Genomic DNA, 19174 nt, shown 5'->3' with positions numbered 1-19174 from the left:
TCCTTGTCGGTACAGCAGCATAGAGTTCGAATAGAATCGCTGGAACATTGCAAACCATTCAGATTAATCGAACATCTAAATACGCATAATGCTGGTACCACCAGGATGTGTTCTTTCGCCTCACCCCCGTGGCAGTAATTGAATTAAGAGTCAGCCGGGAAATACATTTAAATCAATTGACGACCATTGAGCTAGCGTCACGAATTTTCAAACGTCCACTGCCATGTATGAAGGCGAGTGACACCACGAGTGCTAACGCCGATCGAGGGGTGTCGTCGTGATCGTATTGAATGCCATTGAGCGGTTACAACTGCCATAGAATTTTGATACGGTCTTATATTAACGTACAGCGAAATGGTCTCTAAGGTTTACCACCTTCCTACCGGTTTACCAAGTGCTGGCGTGGATGGGGAAGCTAAAACAACAGTCCTTGTGGTCGCGGGTGAGAAATCATCCTTCCCAAGCGTCCTTAATGAGGGAATAACCGGTGTAACTCGGCAGCACATCGGTATGCGTAAGTACCATTCCTGTCCGATGTGCGCACCTGTGATTAACTCCAGGTGTAGCGCGTTGTAATTCGCGGTAACGGAAAGAGCCGCGCGTTAATCAGGCCGATTAGCGACATTGTGCACGGACGGAGCGCGCTCTTGCTGATCGCATTCCGGAGCCGCATAAGGCGGCGGGAGCGCTCCGTTTTCCCGCGCTCGATCCTCGCTTATGGAAGGCGACTGCATCCTGCTTTGCGCAGACAGGTGTCTGGAAGGCCACCGGCCATCTCGGTGAACGGCAGTGCCCGACCTACCGAGCTGGCAACCTCCGAGCGTGTCACTGAGGGTAAGCAATCCCGACAAAAAGTTTGTCCCTCCCCCCCCCTCCCCGTCTATTCCAAGGAGACATAACGTTAAACCGTATGACACCACCTGTAGCCTCGATAAGGGCTCAATCCGGCGAGGAAGAGGAAGCACAATTTCCTACAAGTATGCCATACACTTCTGAAGCTACTATTTATGATCAGATTCCATTAATACCAAACTGTGGGGACGTTTATTGCTACGTTTCACCCTTTGTTCCAGATACTTCCACACATTGTCTATCGTATTAAAACAGATTGATACAGCAAATGAGTTGAGGTGCCATAGGGTGAAAGGGTGTTCATCAAAGTGTGACACTACAACTCGAGCCAGCCTCGCCACGCACCACCGAAATGTATTCACGACTGCTCGCGGGAGGTCAAATAACAAAGGAAGAGGCCACTATTAATTAATATGAGATTTATTTTTCCTACAGAATATTGATGCCCTAGTTACAGTTAATACTGTTGTTTGCAAACATTATAATACGGCCTTCTTCAGCCGAAAGTATGCATTCTTGATAAATTAATCGCGAACAGTTGATGTATGGTCCTTTAATAGTACCACAGGTATCACAACGTTAGAGTGGCGTCTGTTCCTGAAGGTGCAACCCTGGTTTGGCTAAGAAGTCTTTGGCGATGGAGTCGGAAGTTCCATGCGACTTTTCGCGGATGATGCTGTAGTATACAGACAAGTTGCAGCATTAGAAAATTGCAGTGAAATGCAGGAAGATCTGCAGCGGATAGGCACTTGGTGCAGGGAGTGGCAACTCACCCTTAACATGGACAAATGTAATGTATTGCGAATACATAGAAAGAAGGATCCTTTATTGTATGATTATATGATAGTGGAACAAACAGTGCTAGCTGTTACTTCTGTAAAATATCTGGGAGTATGCGTGCGGAACTATTTGAAGTGGAATGATCATATAAAATTAATTGTTGGTAAGGCGGGTGCAGATTGAGATTCACTGGGAGAATCCATAGAAAATGTAGTCCATCAACAAAGGAGGTGGCTAACAAAACACCCGTTCGACCTATACTTGAGTATTGCTCAGCAGTGTGGGATCCGTACCAGATCGGGTTGACAGAGGAAATAGAAAAGATCCAAAGGAGAGCGGCGCGTTTCGTCACAGGGTTATTTGGTAACCGTGATAGCGTTACGCAGATGTTTAGCAAACTCAAGTGGCAGACTCTGCAAGAGAGGCGCTCTGCATCGCGGTGTAGCTTGCTCTCCAGGATTCGAGAGGGTGCGTTTCTGGATGAGGTATCGAATATATTGCTTCCCCCTACTTATACCTCCCGAGGAGATCACGAATGTAAAATTAGAGAGATTCGAGCGCGCACGGAGGGTTTCCGGCAGTCGTTCTTCCCACGAGCCATACGCGACTGGAACAAGAAAGGGAGGTAATGACAGTGACACGTAAAGTGCCCTCCGCCACACACCGTTGGGTGGCTTGCGGAGTATAAATGTAGATGTAGATTGAATAAAAGTTATTATTTAACTTGTTGTTGTTGTGGTTGTGGTCTTCAGTCCGAAGAGTGGGATGACGCAGCTCTCCCTGCTACTATATCCTGTGCAAGCCTCTTCATTTCCGAATAACTATTGCAACTTACATCGTTCCCAAACTGCTTACTCCATTCATCTCTTGGATCTCTTGGTCTCCCTCTACAATTTTTACGTCCCCCCCCCCCCCCCCCACACACACACACACACTTCCATCCAACACTATACTGGCGATCGCTTTATGTCTCAGGACGCCTTCTGTTAGCTGGTTCCTTCATTTAGTCAGGTTGTGCCACAAATTTCTTTTCTACTCATTTCTGTTCAGTATCTCCTCATTAGTTACGTGATCTACCCATCCAATTTTCAGCATTCTTCTGTAGCACCATGTTTCGAGAGATTCTATTCTCTTATTGCCTAAACTGTTTATCGTCCATGTTTCACTTTCATACATACTCCATACTAAATACATTCAGAAAAGACTACCTAAAATTTAAATTTATATTCGATGTTAAAAAAATTTCTCTTTTTCAAAAACTTTTTCTACTTTACTGTCCAAGTTGTAAAACGCCTCTACTGCTTTTAATGTCTGGTTTGCTAATCGAATTCCTTCAGCATCGCCTGCTTTAATTCGATTACATTCTACCACCCTTCTTTAGTTTTTGTTGATGTTCATCTTATATACACCTCTCAAGACACTCTCCATTCCGTTCAACTGTTCTTTCAAGTCTTTTTTTATCCCTAACAGAATTACAATGTCGTCTGTAAACCACAAACTTCTTATTTCTTCTTCCTGAACTTTAATTGCTACTCCAAATTTTTCTTTGGTTTCCTTTACTGCTTGCTTGTTGTACAGACTGAATAACATCGAGTATAGGCTCCCTAACCAATCACTGCTACCTTTTCATGCCCTCGACCGTCTTAAATGCCATTTGGTTTATGAACAAGTTGTGAATAGCCTTTCACTCCCTGTATTTACGCCTGTTACCTTCAGAATTTTAAAGAGCAAATCCAGTCAACATTCTTTAGCTGACCACAGCAAATTCGCATAACATCACAAGCTTTCTATGGCTTCCTCCACCATTATCGTCCGGGGCGACGTATGACTGTCATGCAGCTGCCAAGGCTCCGTCTTTTTCCTTTTTTTCTTTTATTTTGACCAGAGGACAGCAGTTCGTTCTCTGCCTGTGTGGTGTGCACTTGTCTTCAGTGAGCTTGTGTTCGTATAACAGCTCACGCTTTTCATTTTCTTGACTTAGGTTGTTAGTATTGCCTCCAGCGCAGTGAGAGACACCAGAGCATGTTTTCTGTTACTTATTTATTGATTAAAGATGGATATGGACTGCCCACGTTGTGTATGGATGCAAAGGAAATTGCCACTGGCCATGGTCCACAGGCTGCCATGGGCTGCGGTGGCTTTCGCACACAAGAGGCGAATACTTTGGCAACTACAGAGCTTCTAGTGTCGCCTGGAATCCCTCAAGCACCACGCCTCCCGATTCGGACTGCCGACATTACCTGAAGTTGATCTGTGAACAGTGGCAGGGTCGCGAATCTCTGAGCGGAAGGCGAAAGTGGGTACTGGCACACGACTGTCCCCACACGTCTTAAAAACAGGTTTGAGGTATTCTCTGCTGCTGAAAAATCATCTGAGCCAGCACTGACGCCTCATCTGTTGGAACTGGAGCCGAACTTCCTGAAAGATCTAGCTAGACAAGCACAGAGTGTGGGACTGCACATCATTAGAATCTCAATGAAGATAAAATCAGAGTGATTCGAGTCCACAAACAGGCTTGCCAGCAATCGTTCACCTCGCGAACCACACGCACTGGAACAGGACAGTGCGAAGTGAAACTAGTATACAAAGTACCGTACGGTTGCTTGGTATGTATGAAGATCTATTTGGCTGGACAACGTCACGGAGATGGACAACCGTACTCAGGTGAACCCCCCCTCTGCGCCACTGAATTCATCTGCGCTTGCTGTTCAGCGTTACCTGCAGTACCATCGCATAGATCAGGCGGTAAATTAGGAAAACTCCTCGACTCTGCTCTTCCTGTATCAGTACACGCTTCCATGAATTCCTAAGTGCACAGCAGGTGTCCCAATTAAAGCTAGTTCCAAAAGGAAAAAGAGGAACCCCACGAGCAGGTCATGAAGACCACGAGACGGTCGACGACCGCCGTGTGATCTCAGTCATTCATCGTCAGATGCGGTATGGAGTAGCATGGGGTCAACACACAGCACTCCCGGCCGTTGGCGACGTTTCAGATCTTGGATACGCTGTCTCTCTCAGTCAGGTAGCTCTTCACTTGGCATCACGAGACTGAGTGCACCCCAGTTCTGTCCTGTCACCAGGGAAAAATTCCTGGCAGCACCGAAAATCGAATCTGGGTCCCCCACATGGGAATCTGTTGCGTTGACCACCCGGCTAGTGAGTCCGAAAAAGCTAGAATCATATATTCTAATTTCAACTGCTTCCAGTGCCACAGATACCCAATAGTTCGATGCGTGAGCGTGAATTCTCGATCGTTAAAATATAATCTTGTGTTTATTTGAGCCGGCCGCGGTGGTCTCGCGGTTCTAGGCGCTCAGTCCGGAACCGCGCGACTGCTACGGTCGCAGGTTCGAATCCGGCCTCGGGCATGGATGTGTGTGGTGTCCTTAGGTTAGTTAGGTTTAAGTATTTCTAAGTTCTATGGGACTGATGACCATAGATGTTGGGTCCCATAGTGCTCAGAGCCATTTGAACCATTTTTTTGTTTATTTGACTGGCTGTGTCCGTACATAGCCGCGTTTTCGAAATTCCTGTATTTAAGATTAGGCTGATACTCAACATAGGGACCGGAAGCAGTATGTATGGACTGCTGCAAATGATTGCCATCACACTCACAAGGTATATTATAAATCCCTGGTACTCATCTTTAACAGGTCGCATTTCCTTTAATTTTCCTGGTGGCCGGAAAACTGGTCTAATTCTCAACCTTTTTATGACTCTGACCGTCTGACTAGTTACTGAATCGTAGACTGGATGTCGTGCTATGTGTTGGTGCTCCTGGCTCGGTTGAACGACATCGCATCTTTGTTGCCTCGACAACGTCGACGTAATGTTATGACTTAGCCCCTGACAATGAGAGAGGCTGCCGTATTGACGGTATCCTCGCCGACCCCACTCATTGTGCCGCGCGCAGCTACGCGGGAGATTATATATTTAAATCTCCCATCGGGCGATCTCTCTCTTCCATCGCTCGCTGCCTCGACGAAAATTCGCCACCCTAGGGCCATGTATTCTCGTGACCTCACTGCCTGTGACTCTGGTTGACTGGCGCCTCTTTTTAAGCAGCCACACTCAAAGCTTCCACACCAGGCTCAGTGAATTTACAGACTAATGCCAACCTTAGCACAGGAGAGTGCAGCGAGGAAATTAGGACATAGCACAATGCTATTAAGCATTACTACGTGTCGGTGACTTATCGGGTTGTATCAGGAGCTGCAAATCGTTGTTTATATCCCAATTATTATTAGGAGTACATGTTGTGAATACACTTATTAAAGTTTTACCTTCTTGTAGACGTGTCATTGTCTTTATTGGTCACTTCGGCTACAGACAAACCAGACATAACCATCGAAAGCTTGGGATTTTATCTGAATTGGAGATTTTATTCGAATCTGTTGCGGCAAGATAACTGTGAACGTTTTATCCAACACCCTGCTTTATTTCTGTTTTGACCTGGCGAAACTGTTTTCGTCCGACCACAACAGTAGGTACTTTCACTGCTATGGGAGAAGGCTTGTCACACTAAAAAACATGAACTTTTAGTTCATTTTATTACACAAATGAACAAAAGATTTACTTAACTTTGACACACCTCTTTGTCATTGGTGTATTTGGTAATTCATAGCTGTCATTGACTGGCAAAACATCACATGATGCACTAATTAATAAACTGTTCTTTCGGTGAACAATGTTTAGAAGTTACAAATGTATGTGTCGATCTGAACCTTTAACTGTCACGTCCTACACGGTGATGCTGTTGTAGCTGAGGTCTCGAACTGGGCAGGGCTGTTGCTAACTCTACATTATGTTGACCTCAGCGTGAGGGCACTGCTATGAGCAGAGGGGAGGCGTAATCTTCAGGAGCGCCTCCTGTTCATCGTTGTGTATTGCAGCGAGCCCTCGCTAATGTCTGTGGTATCGATCTCCTACGATACCACAATTTCATTGTCAAATAGCAGTTTTATTTCTATGTATGAATAAAATTACATTGATATTTCCGCCTGAAACAAAATTGGAGAGTAAAGAGACTAGCATAGTCGATTCCTTACCTACTGCAGAACAGTATCCCAGAAGCTGATCTATTGTACGTTTATCATGAGAAAACATAGCCATTTCTCAAAAATGGTGACAACTGTTAGTATCTATTGAAAATTCGAACGTCGCCTTCTTCTTAAAGGAGGTGTCTTAATACAGAAAACATTCCCCTCCACGTCGGTTGGCGCCAGGACAGGATGATAAACCTCTAAGGAAAGAGGGCATTTTTGCTTTCTGTGTCCTAGCTGGCAGACCTCGACCGATGCCTCTCTTAGAAATTGGCAGACCTATAGTTTGAGGGCGGAAGCTTATTGAGTACTGGTCTTCCCGAGACGCAGCAGTCTCAGCCCATTTTCCTCGTTCGAACATCTGCGGCTCTACACTCGAAAGACGTCCCAATTATAGCATTTGACTCCAAGCACCTGCCACCTAAAGTACCTTTACAGTATACACTGTTCATTACTTTGAGGTTGCCATAAAGCGCAACTGTTTTAACGCAGCGCCAGCAACTCTTTTGACCAGGAGCTTTGTTGTAGCCATATGGATGCTGTAAACCACCTTCGATATCGTCAGGTGGTGAGAAGACCTCACAAAGACTCCCCTGTTTTCGCTTCGATCGGACGCTCATGAGTGCAATGATCAGTCCCATGCCCAAACAGAATCTGTAGTGTAAAGGTTGAATTTGGCTTCTGGAGTACCAGTGCGTTATATCCCATTTTGTGACCACTGCTTGGTTTGTAATTTACTAATAATGCTTGTTACCCTTTAAAGGTCACTGTTTTGCTTAAGGTTGTCTGCGGTGAGTCCTTGGCTCCAACCACACTTTTATGAAAGCCGCTCTTGGCAGTGTAAAATTTGTCTGCTGTAATATATATTTTAATGATAACCTTTGTCATTGTTTAACTCCTGTCCACCTGATCAGCTTCTTAATGAAAAAAAATTCGAACCGCCTGCAGGTAGGGACGAGTTCGATTGCATTACGCGGTGAGACAGACTGGATATCATAATTCATTTTACAACAAGACTCTCGTTCAAGCACAGTTACGAAACTGGAAACGTAATGATACAGCCCTATGAACGATTTGAAGATGCCAGCGTTCAAAGCACACAAATTATGAAGATGTAGAAGAAAGGATCATGCTAGGTCAAAGAGAATGTTGAAATTAACGTCCTGGCTTATTTCCGTGATACTCTGAAAGATTTGGCTAACCATGGTGAAATTTAATATCTCCAGTAGTGCTAAACGATGTAATAAATTCAATATCGTACGAACAAAGACGCGCATATGTATTGGAAAAATCTATCCGTCGTTATGGTACCGAGGTGTGGACTTTATATAAAGGACAAGAGCAGACTAATAACCAACGAGATGTATTTTATAAACCAAACAGCAGGCTACACAAAATGGGACAACAAAAAGAAATAAAGGTGTCCTACATAAACCTGAATTGCAACCTTTACTACAGTACAATGGCTACAACATGAACATAGCCTACACAAGAATCCCAAAAACCGATCTCAACTACTGACCCAATGGCAGGAAGATCTGGCATGTTCTATAAGAGATGGAAAGAGAATACACATTTAAACATTTAAAACTGGGCACACTACGTGGTGAAAGTCCATATTATATTTAAGAATAATGCGCAACCAGAAGTGGAAAGAGCTTGTTTTATTTGTATTAAGATGAATTACAACGTAACATCAACCTAACAATTTAACAAACAAAATTGCTCATCGGTAAATTCCAAAGTATTGTTTCGTATAGTGTTAACAACGAGTAGTGTGTGTTTATAGCGTAATGAATAGTTATACCCCTCAAATGAATGCATTCGGGTGCCACATTATACGGACGGCTAACTCCAGTTCGTTTCTACACGATTTATACCACTATTTATTATATTAAAATCGATTTGCGGCACAGAGAAGTTACGCATACTTTTTAAAAAGTCAGACAATCAGTTGTACATTCATCTTCAAAAGTAAATCCTCTAAATATTTTAAAGATTCCCAAACAAATGCAATCGGCCTTTTCCTCCTTCAGTGCTATGACTTTGACACATTTAACTGCCAGCACGAATTAGCCTGGTGTTGCAGTGGTGCAGGAAAAAAGGAAATAATACAGTTTTCTCAAACTCATATCGTAAATAAGCCTCCATCATCTTCAATAGATAATTGATGTACTTTATACTTTCGTCAGGAAAAATGATACACAGGACATCTACAAAAATTACGTGTGTAGTTTTGTATTATGATCTGTAATTCTACGAATTATAGTAAAAGGAGTTTCCTCGAGATTGCCACTGATCGTTTCGTACAAAAGGTCATCGACGGACGGACATGGATTTCTCTCTAAATTTACCCTAATGGTGCAGTCATTGCCGCACGGAAACATCGTGCCGGTTGCCTATGTGCTGGACTACAGGCGCAAGTTCAGCAGCAGATCGCGCGACTACAGCGGAATACACAGTAGCAAAGTGTTTTATTCAGTAGCTTATTAAGAATAGACTTCTCGACTGTAATGACATTTACAAATGCGCACCATATTAAAAAACGGGTTTGCAATTTCCATTATTATCGTATCATCAATATATTATTATTATTATTATTATTATACTGTTGGGAAATGACACATTGTTCCATGTAGTTACCGTATTTTTCGGAAAATACAAAACATTCTTTACGTTTTTGTGTTTGCTTCGTAAGGTGTGTGAAGTCCAAATTATCTTGTGCACGTCTCGTAATGAGTAGTAAAAGTTAAAAAAATAAAGGAAGAAACGAAAAATAGTGCCATTGTAAGAAATAATATTAAATATTAACTTCTTTATTATTTTATTCAAAAATTCGATTTGCCATATCCTTTAACTGTTTTAAATTGCAATTTCTCAGAAAATTATTTTTGGACCTGACACACTTTACGCAGCAAACACAGATTTATTTGTTGCTCATACGTGCTCTCTACATACGTCCATATCCATGTAAAACAGCACTGATTCAAAATACATCGATCACGTAAAATTCAACTCGCGTTCTTCATTCGTGGTATTCTCAGTGTCACAAATAGAGATTTCTGTTGATCCACTGTGGTTACGGGGCAGCGCCCGATAGAATTTATACCAAGGAAAATCGCCAAACATTCGTATAATTTGAGAAGTTATTTTATTTAGACAACCAGTTTCGGCATCTTTTTAACGTCCCCTTCAGGACCCTATCAATTCCATGAACAGACAACAAGTTGTTGTCAAGCCTTAGAAGTAAACACTCCAAAAACGAATTCACGAAATCCTTTTATTGACGGCTCCAGTTATGAAAGTATCGATATATCTTACTATCCATACAATAACTTTTCAAAAGATACAGAGTACTGACGATTTTCCTTGGTAAATAACCATTTCAAGTCAACGATCGTTTCAGTTGGACAAGAGGACGTAATCCATTCTACGTAAACACAACCCAAATTATTATGGAGCCACCACCAGCTTGCACAGTGCCTTGTCCACATCCTGAGTCCATGTTCAAAATGTGTGTGAAATCTTATGGGACTTAACTGCTAAGGTCATCAGTCCCTAAGCTTACACACTACTTAATTTAAATTATCCTAAGGACAAACACACACACCCATGCCCGAGGGAGGACTCGAACCTCCGCCGGGATCAGCCGCACAGTCTATGACTGCAGCGCCCTAGATCGCTCGGCTAATCCCGCGCGGCTGAGTCCATGACTTCGTGGGGTCTGGGCCAAGTTCGAACCCTATCATCTGTGGTGTCACCGCCAGACACCACACTTGCTAGGAGGTAACTTTAAATCGGCCGCGGTCCATTAGTACATGTCGGACCCGCGTGTCGCCACTTTCAGTGATAGCAGACCGAGCGCCACCACACGGCAGAGAGACTGACTAGTACTCGCCCCAGTTGTACGGACGACGTAGCTAGCGATGCACACTGACGAAGCCTCGCTCCTTTGCAGAGCAGATAGTTAGAATAGCCTTCAGCTAAGTCAATGGTTACGACCTAGCAAGGCGCCATAGCAATTGATAGTTATCGTATGAAGCATGTCTCATCAAGAACGATGTATACAAATGATGGATTAAAGTTAAGTATTCCAGAAGCTACGTACTTTTCTTTATAACATTCATTACGTATCCTGTTTCAGACCTATCTCTTGCCTGCGTGAGCTAAACGCGTGCCTTTCGGCTACTTCCGAGTGGCGTGGCTGTCTTGTTACGCCACAACATCATCAACCCTTAGCAACTGAAATCGGGACTGATCAGACCAGGCCACGGTTTTCCTTTCTTCTAGGGTCCGACCGATATGGTCACGAGCCGAGGAGAGGCGCTGCAGACGATGGCGTGCTGTTAGCAAAGGCACTCGCGTCGATTGTTAACACCAGATTTCGTCGCACTGTGGTAACGGATACACTAGGCATAAATCATACATTGATTTCTACGGTTATTTCACGCATTGTTGCTTGTCTGTTAGCACTGACAATTCTACGCAAACGCCGCTGCTCTCGCAACTGCGTCGTCGGTGGTGAGAGGTAATGCCTGAAATATGGTATTCTCAGCACACTCTTGACTGTGGATCTCGCAATATTGAATTCCCTGACGATTTCCTAAATGGAATGTCCGATGCGTCTAGCCCCAACGATCATTCCCCGTTCAAAGTCCGTTATTTCCCACCGTGTGCCCAAAATCACGTCAGAAACCTTTCCACATGAATCGCTTGGCAATGCACTGCCCTTTTTTACCTTGTGTATGCGATACTGTAGCCATCTATATATGCGTATTTCGCTATCGCATGACATTTGTCACCGCAGTACGCACACTATCTATCATATTTGGAACGAAATAGGTGAACTGAATTCGTGACACTGGGCTTTGATAAAGAAACTGGGTCACCAGACACAAGAGAAAAACTTTTCTTTTATCCCAAAAGAGGGGGCGAAAAAGAAATTCGATAAATGCAAAAGAAGACGGAAGAGTGATAAAGACGTAAAAAGAATCCCGAAAGGTCTCCTCCACTCATTTCAGTAGTACTTTCAAACACTATACAGGTCACCAGGTACCGGAATATTCATGTCTATAGAGAGATAAGAAACCGTAATAGTTCTTATGCGTTATACGACTTGATACTTGGTGCGATATGTAAGAATCTGATTCCAATAGTCACTAGTACCTCAGTTATGAAGTAACCGTTCGTGTCAAGATGAATGGAGAGCCACGGACAGCGTAAACAGAATGTCTCAGTTAATGCTCCTCTTCATTTTGCCCTAGTTTACTGTCGTTTGTCAGCGTTCCGAATAACAATCGGCTACAAAGCACTGAGAGTTTGCAGCTGAATACGCAACGACGACGCACTTCCACACCCAGTGACTCACAGCCGACTGCAGCGCCACAAAAGTAAAAAGTAACTCGAGCAGACCCGTAGGAAGTGCAGGTGAAGGTGGTGCCGGGTCCGCAGTCGAAATGCGACTTCGTCACGCTCGTTACTCAGCTCGAAGGCCGTCGCCCGCGCCGCTGCACTGCGGGCTGTATTCGGTGCGGCCACCGTCACCCGACTAACAGACACGTTATAAACAAACCAGCGCGTTTCTGCTGTTACCTTGAGCATCTGCGCCACGACTGTACTCCACGTACATAACCTCTTCCTAATTCAACTGTACATGTTTATAGATAAGAACTGACTATTTCTAGCTTAGCATACGAACAGAACACGAAATACGGGCATACCAGATACAGTCGAACGACGCAGTGCATTCTGAAGATGGACAATGCAGAGGACGTAGCGGATCACCCATCATCATAAGTTACGAGTTGTGTAGGGAAAGGAACGCAAAAGTAAGGGCCGTCCTGAAGCGAAAACATCGCGTAAGGAAGTGATATTTCCGTAACGACTTCTGAGAAACAACTATCCGTAAAGGTCAGGGATTTAAACTGTGCAACACACAAACTGACAGATAACAGTCTATTATCTTTTACTGTCAGCTTCTCTCACAGTTCATATACTAGCAAGCCAAAGGTTACAGCTCGTGTAGACAGAGGCTGATTTGCTTTAGTGAGTTTGTGTCCAGGTGATTCTTTAACTAGTACTGAAAAGCAGGAAAACCATTTCCCACTTGTTTTGTCACTTTGTAGAGTTCGACCTTAACCGAGCCTACGAGCAATTATTCGGAGGAGAAAGATCGCTTGATCTCACAGTTCGGTTAACGCATATACTGCGACTTAAAACAGATGGCCCTCGGAGAAAAATGAAGAAATAGCTCATTTTGTGATGGTTTCCTATCGGAATGATCTGTATGTTCATCTCGTATGCCTGCTTCCATCCCATACATTGTGTTTACGATAGATCCTGTTGCTTTTTCAGAGGTCGTGCGGTAGCGTTCTCGCTTCCCACGCCCGGGTTCCCGGGTTTGATTCCCGTCGGGGTCAGGGATTTTCTCTGCCTCGTAATGACTGGGTGTTGTGTGCTGCCCTTAGGTTAGTTAGGTTTAAGTAGTTCTAAGTTCTAGGGGACTGATGACCATAGATGTTAAGTCCCATAGTGCTCAGAGCCATTTGAACCATTTTTTTTGCTTTTTCAGACAGTCTCTTCCTAATAAAAGGAAAGAGGAAATAAATATATATTCGAAATGAAAGATAAATCTTTACATTCTTTGGTAAAAACATGCGTGCAGCTTATATTTTTCTATAAGTTGAAGGTAGTGATATCCACAGAAAACGTCTCCTAATATTTTATATATGCATTGCTTTTTATTATTTTCTACATTATTCACGTAAAACAGAATAAATATCCAAGTGTTGTTTTCTTTCATTTCTTTTCGATTTGGCATGAATAGTCAACAAACGTAATAGTTATAAATGGTTCAAATGGCTCTGAGCACTATGGGACTTACCATCTGAGGTCATCAGTCCCCTAGAACTTAGAACTACTTAAACCTAACTAACCTAAGAACATCACACACATCCATGTCCGAGGCAGGATTCGAACCTGCGACCATAGCGCTCGGGCTGTTCCAGACTGAAGCCCCTAGAACCGCTCGGTAACTCCGGCCGGCAATAGTTATACTCGTGAAGGTACCCCACATTGTTGTTTAGTGGGTATGGGTTATCATTCCCTTCCTTTCTACTAACAGAGAAATGTTTAGCACGTCTGTGTGTCATTTTAATGTCTGGAATGGGAACTTTGTGCACCACGTAAGATTGAGTATGAAATGAAGAGAGAATCTAATATGGTTTACACCCCTAAATGAAGGCCACCGATCTTTAAGTCTCCATCTAAAGAATATATCACCATCAGCTTATCATGTCATGTCATACGACATTAAACAGAAAAGGCGCTTGTTACTAAAACACAGTAAAGTTTAGATGACACGTCGGTACGCCATTACCTCTACACCGTACGAATTCAGATTTAAGGAAGTGACAATGTCTTCCACGACTTGTATTCGACTAGCTGCGTTCGGCATCTTTGCATTGTTTTTATCCCACGAAGCATCTTTCACTATAAACACTAAGGCAAAGACACAGCACCACTAAAGCTCTTCCGCAAGCACCCAAAATACTGAAATACCGGTATTAAACTAATTAAAAATAGCATTTCCTTTTCATTGTCAGTGATCCGTGATACGTCGCTACAGCATCTGACATGTGACAATCCTCGTGGATATAAAATCACTGAGTACGGTGCACCTGAAAGACGACGCTTAGTGGCAGGTTAGGTCTCACGCCAGTCCGTAGAAGGTCTCGAACTGCCGACCGTCCCGGTTACCGTCTATTTGCATCAGCCAGCAGAGCTAACGAGGCTGGAAAGGCATCTGCGTATCCAGACATTGCTTAAAAAGGTAAGGGCATGCAAGGGAGGGTCTTGGTGCCGTGATCACGCACCCGTCTCAATGCTACTAAATACGTAGTCTGGTACTGGAAACGTACCAAAGAATACGGTTTTGGGCCTCAACCAAATCAGGGAATAATTACAGATGTCGATGAATTCATTTCGTAGTGTCGTGTTGTATACATACATGTCTACAGGAGGATCCGTCAGTGACCGATTAAACGCCATAGTGCCTGTAGCTTAAAGTACAGTCAATAAGGTCAAAATCGAGCGGTCGTAAACCCAAAAGTTGTTTGACACAACACTGCGCTACCAGACAGTATCCATATGGCTTCAGCAAACAAACTAAATAAGGAGTCTAACTTCATGCTGACGAACAGGTTGTGTGGGAGCCTAAGTGAAATGTGACCAGCACTTACGTAAAGTAACTCGCGAAAACTCGTCCTGCAACAAGAACAGCAGTGGGGTTGTTCAGTCTTACTGGGGCAACAATAGCAACGACGCACTGCTAAAACGATATGGCTCCTTTAAATGGTCCATACAGAAAAAGTGTAGATTCAATCGCAGAAGGATGCGAACATACTTCGATTAAAACTTCCAGGTTGACAGGGCGTAGTCGATATGTAAAACATTCCTCTAACGTTTCGTATCCGGCTGCGGGAGACATCATCGGAGGTGAAGCAGCAAACTGCAGCCAGAGCTCGAGGGAGCGCCGAGTATATAGGCAGCGTAGAGGGCACCACAGTCCATCACGTGACGCCGGCTACGCGACGATCATCACTGGTAGTGCCAACATTCTCGATTGAAAGCAGTCGATCGTCACTTTGTCGGTGCAAAAGAGACGTCCACATTTTGTATAATTTGACACCTTTGTCTTTTGTGTTAAAATTAGTACGGTGTTCATAAATCTCAACAGTCTATATATATATGCGCGCATGATGATGCCATGTTTTCGATATGACGCTCGTCTCACTGAATTTCTGTACATATATTCGGCGCTCCTTAGAGTTCTGATTGCAGTTGGCCGCTTCACCTCCAAGTATACCTCTCGCAGCCAGAGACGATACGTTAGGGGGAAGTTTTGAATGAAGTTAACACCACCCGTGAAAGCCTACATTGTATGATTGATGCAGAAATAGTTTTCACTGGCCTTGAAAGAAGTTCCTATAACTGGCTTGAAGGGACTTGAGAGAAATCCCGACAGCCCAACGGAAAGTAATTCACCAGTGTAGCAGAAACAATATTTGAATCTTCACTGAAAGCACAGGCGTTTTCACAACGATCTGTATCCACATCAGTTTTTTGTGCAGAATTGGTAATATTGGGGAGTGGTAGTATGGACCAAAACAAGAAAAAATGTCCAGTAAACATCTGCTCTAAAACACATACCTTGAGCTATGAGCTCTCGTTCATCTTCACTACTTTGAAATACAACTCTTCTAATGAACAAGTGCTCATGAGTTTTTAGGTATGCATTTTAGAGCAGATATTTACTGGATTTTTTTTCTTATTTTGGTCCATACTACCACTTCCCAAAATGTGGAATGCAAAGAACTTGCAGTAGAAGAGATTTGTTTCACAGTATCGAAGATCAAGAATTGCTTGCTCACAGCTCTTAAGGCATGCATTTTAGAGCCCATGTTTACTTTTTTATTTCGAATGATCATTCCTCTCAGGGCCCTGAATATTGACCATCACTTCTGAAACATTCTGTATATGCACAACAGTGACAAACGTTGACGATATCCGCTGTGTGTGTTCCAGTCACTCGCAGTACTTGGAACTGACGGCAATAACGCCCACCGTACGCTTCGTCCTCAGGCTTGTGTACAGTACCGCTAGGTGCCATCTCGGGTTTATTTTACCGGCTGTGTTAGTTGTAGGTTAACAGTGATACTCAACAGTCTGAATAGGTTTACCGATGAAGAGATGGCCGATATTCGTCTCGCTCACGGATTCAGTTAACGATACGGGAGAGCGGCGCAACGACCCTATTCAGAGCTGATCCGGCAGGCACATCAGAGTACATTTGAATCTGTACTTGGGAGCCGATGACAAACCAGATCCTCCCTTGATCTCATAGTATAGGCTTTTTCACTGTTGTATTTCCACAGAAACTAAGGCAATTGTAACAAACCAAAAAAAATCATACTTATATTACTGTGTAACGAGCTAATATACTCACAGAATATCAGTAAATAATCTCCGAAATTTTGTTGATGGAGTTTAGATTTTCCTTGTGTAATCCTCTAAATGCTATGATGTAGGTAACGTGCATCTCCATCACAGTTTAAACTGAAGACGACTTAATAACTGTATAAAACTCTAATAGTGACTGATTGTTATGTGATTAAACCTGATGAATAGATATTTTGTATTTAAAACGACTTGCAGTTATATGCATCTTTTCTGACAGCTCCAATAACTCTAGAATGTTTGGATAACTCTCGCGATACGATAGAAAGTTGTTGACCGAACCACTGAGTACTAACTCGGTCAAGGTTGTAGGAGGAAGGCGGCCGTGACCTTGTCGCAGAAAACATATAAAAACTAAAATCAGGGTGGCAGTGAACCTCCGGAATATTATTCTTAATTTATACCCACTGCACTATTTCACTCGGTCATTCATCCTGAGCCATTAACGAAGACTACAAGTGATTTTCTTTGCTAGCTTCGAAGCGTAATTGAAGTAGCAATGGTTCAGCCATCAATGAAAAATAGTTTTCGTCTGAAGAAAATAGATACCAACAGCCGTAATTTTATCTAATAATTTTATGTAGCTACCGGTTTCGGCGTCTCATTGGCATCATCTTTAGGCTCATAAACACGAAACTGGGTAACTCATATAGCCGTTTTTGTTATTGTAGGGACCAGTATATTCATCTAGTTTCCGTAGACTTCAAAAAGCTTCTCCATTGACGTTGACCCTTCGCAGTTCTAATGACAACTGTTGGAAAGGCTTGGGCTGGCAGTTGTCGTTAGAGATGTGAAGGGCCAAACGTCGAGCGAGAACTTTGTAGAAGTCTACGAAAACCAGTTGGATTTAGTGGTCAGTAGAATAGAACTACCGACTAGACGATTTACCATGTTTCGCATATAGGGTCCTGAAGATAGTCCTAATGAGGCACCACAACCGGTAGATAAATAAAATTATTAAGTAAAATTGCGGCTGCAGAATGCGATTTTCACTCTGCAGCGGAGTGTGCGCTGATACGAAACTTCCTGGCAGATTAAAACTGTGTGTCGGACCGAGACTCGAACTCGGGACCTTTGCCTTTCGCGGGCAAGTGCTCCACCAGCTGAGCTACCCAAGCACGACTCACGAAAGGCAAAGGTCCCGAGTTCGAGTCTCGGTCCGGCACACAGTTTTAATGTGCCAGGAAGTTTCAAAATTGCGGCTGTTGGTATATATTTTCTTCATGTCTTGGACCAGCCGCAGTCCCACTCCATTTACACAATCTGGAATTATAAAACGGAATATTTCTCACAGTTTCTGTGCCATACGTACGTGTAGGGTATTATTCACTAAAACACCAGTCGGAGACTTGCCTATTATCTGATATCGTTTCGAAGAAATTACCTTGCTGTTTCACTTTTAAAAACAATAATTGCGTTGAATGCGGAAAAGTGCGTTAAATATGTCGCGAATGTAAACATCAAGTTGCACAACTCTCTCTTGCCATAACCTCTGTTTGGCACTCACATTTGTTATTTTGCCAAGTCACAATCAAATCGCCACCTTTCAATGTAACCTAGACCTCAGGCTACGCTACACATCAGTCACCAAACCAGTATCGCACTATAATTGTAAACACACGCTTGTTTTTTCTGTACCAAGTCCACTTCCACAAACGAACAGTAGTTTTAAACTATTGAGGGGTTGCCCTGCAGCACACGCAACGCTGTCGCCGAAGGAAACACAGCGAAGGACGACATGTAGACGACGCTCGCCGGGCACGCGGCGAGCTTTTAGCACCTGTTGCCGCGCGCTGCTAGTAAACAAAACAGGAAGACGCCCCGGTGGCAGCGAGTCAGTGTGAGTACTCACCGAGCGCGGCGGTCCTCCTCGGGGCGGCCGAGAGTAGGTAAACACGGCGGAGAGTGGCACAGCAGAGCACGAGGAACCACACGCGGCGCGGAGCGGACACAGAACGCACTGCGCTGGCGCTGGCGCTGGGGCGAACACGTCCGTAGCGCGCGCGGTCCGCGAAGCGACTGAGGAACCGTGGCCCGCCGCGCGGAGCGCCCGCTCGCTGCTCGGCGCCCAGTCTAGAGCTGGTAGGGGGGAGGGGGGGGGAGGGGGCGGCACAGCGGGCCAGGTCTGCCTCGCCGTGCTTCTCGTCCACCTACCGTAAACCGCCATAGGCACGCAATCGGCAGTGCTTTACACTGCAAGCGACATCGGTCTCGAGCGTCTCACAGGGCAAAGGAAGGAAGGACAGCTTAGGTACAATCTCTCGTCGACTACGATGTCAATAGAAACGGAGCACAAGCTCGAGCTGGGCAAGGATGGCGAAGGACATCGGATGCCTCCTTTAAAAAGAACCACACGGCCACTTGCCTTGATGTAGGGAAATCACGGAAAAGATGCAGTGATGCAATTGCATGCTTTATAACTTGGCCCTCTGGGTTGGTTGACTGATTCAGGGGAGGGCAGCAAACGGCGAGATTATCGGTCC

General features: G+C 44.1%; 1 protein-coding gene across 1 annotated transcript in view; it reads right to left on the bottom strand.

Annotated features, from left to right (window-relative positions):
* Positions 1 to 18690, bottom strand: part of LOC124805329 (ras association domain-containing protein 10-like) — a 1110196-nt gene extending 1091506 nt beyond the window's left edge. The window contains exon 1 of the mRNA XM_047265850.1: positions 18544 to 18690. The gene's annotated coding sequence lies outside the window, so the exon portion shown is untranslated. The remainder of the gene's footprint in view (positions 1 to 18543) is intronic.
* Positions 18691 to 19174: the final 484 nt, after the last annotated feature.

The sequence above is a fragment of the Schistocerca piceifrons genome, chromosome 7 (genome assembly GCF_021461385.2).
Source record: "Schistocerca piceifrons isolate TAMUIC-IGC-003096 chromosome 7, iqSchPice1.1, whole genome shotgun sequence".
Lineage (NCBI taxonomy): Eukaryota > Metazoa > Arthropoda > Insecta > Orthoptera > Acrididae > Schistocerca > Schistocerca piceifrons.
The sequence above is the reverse complement of the archived record's forward strand: the minus strand, read 5'-3'. Positions and strand labels throughout refer to the sequence as shown.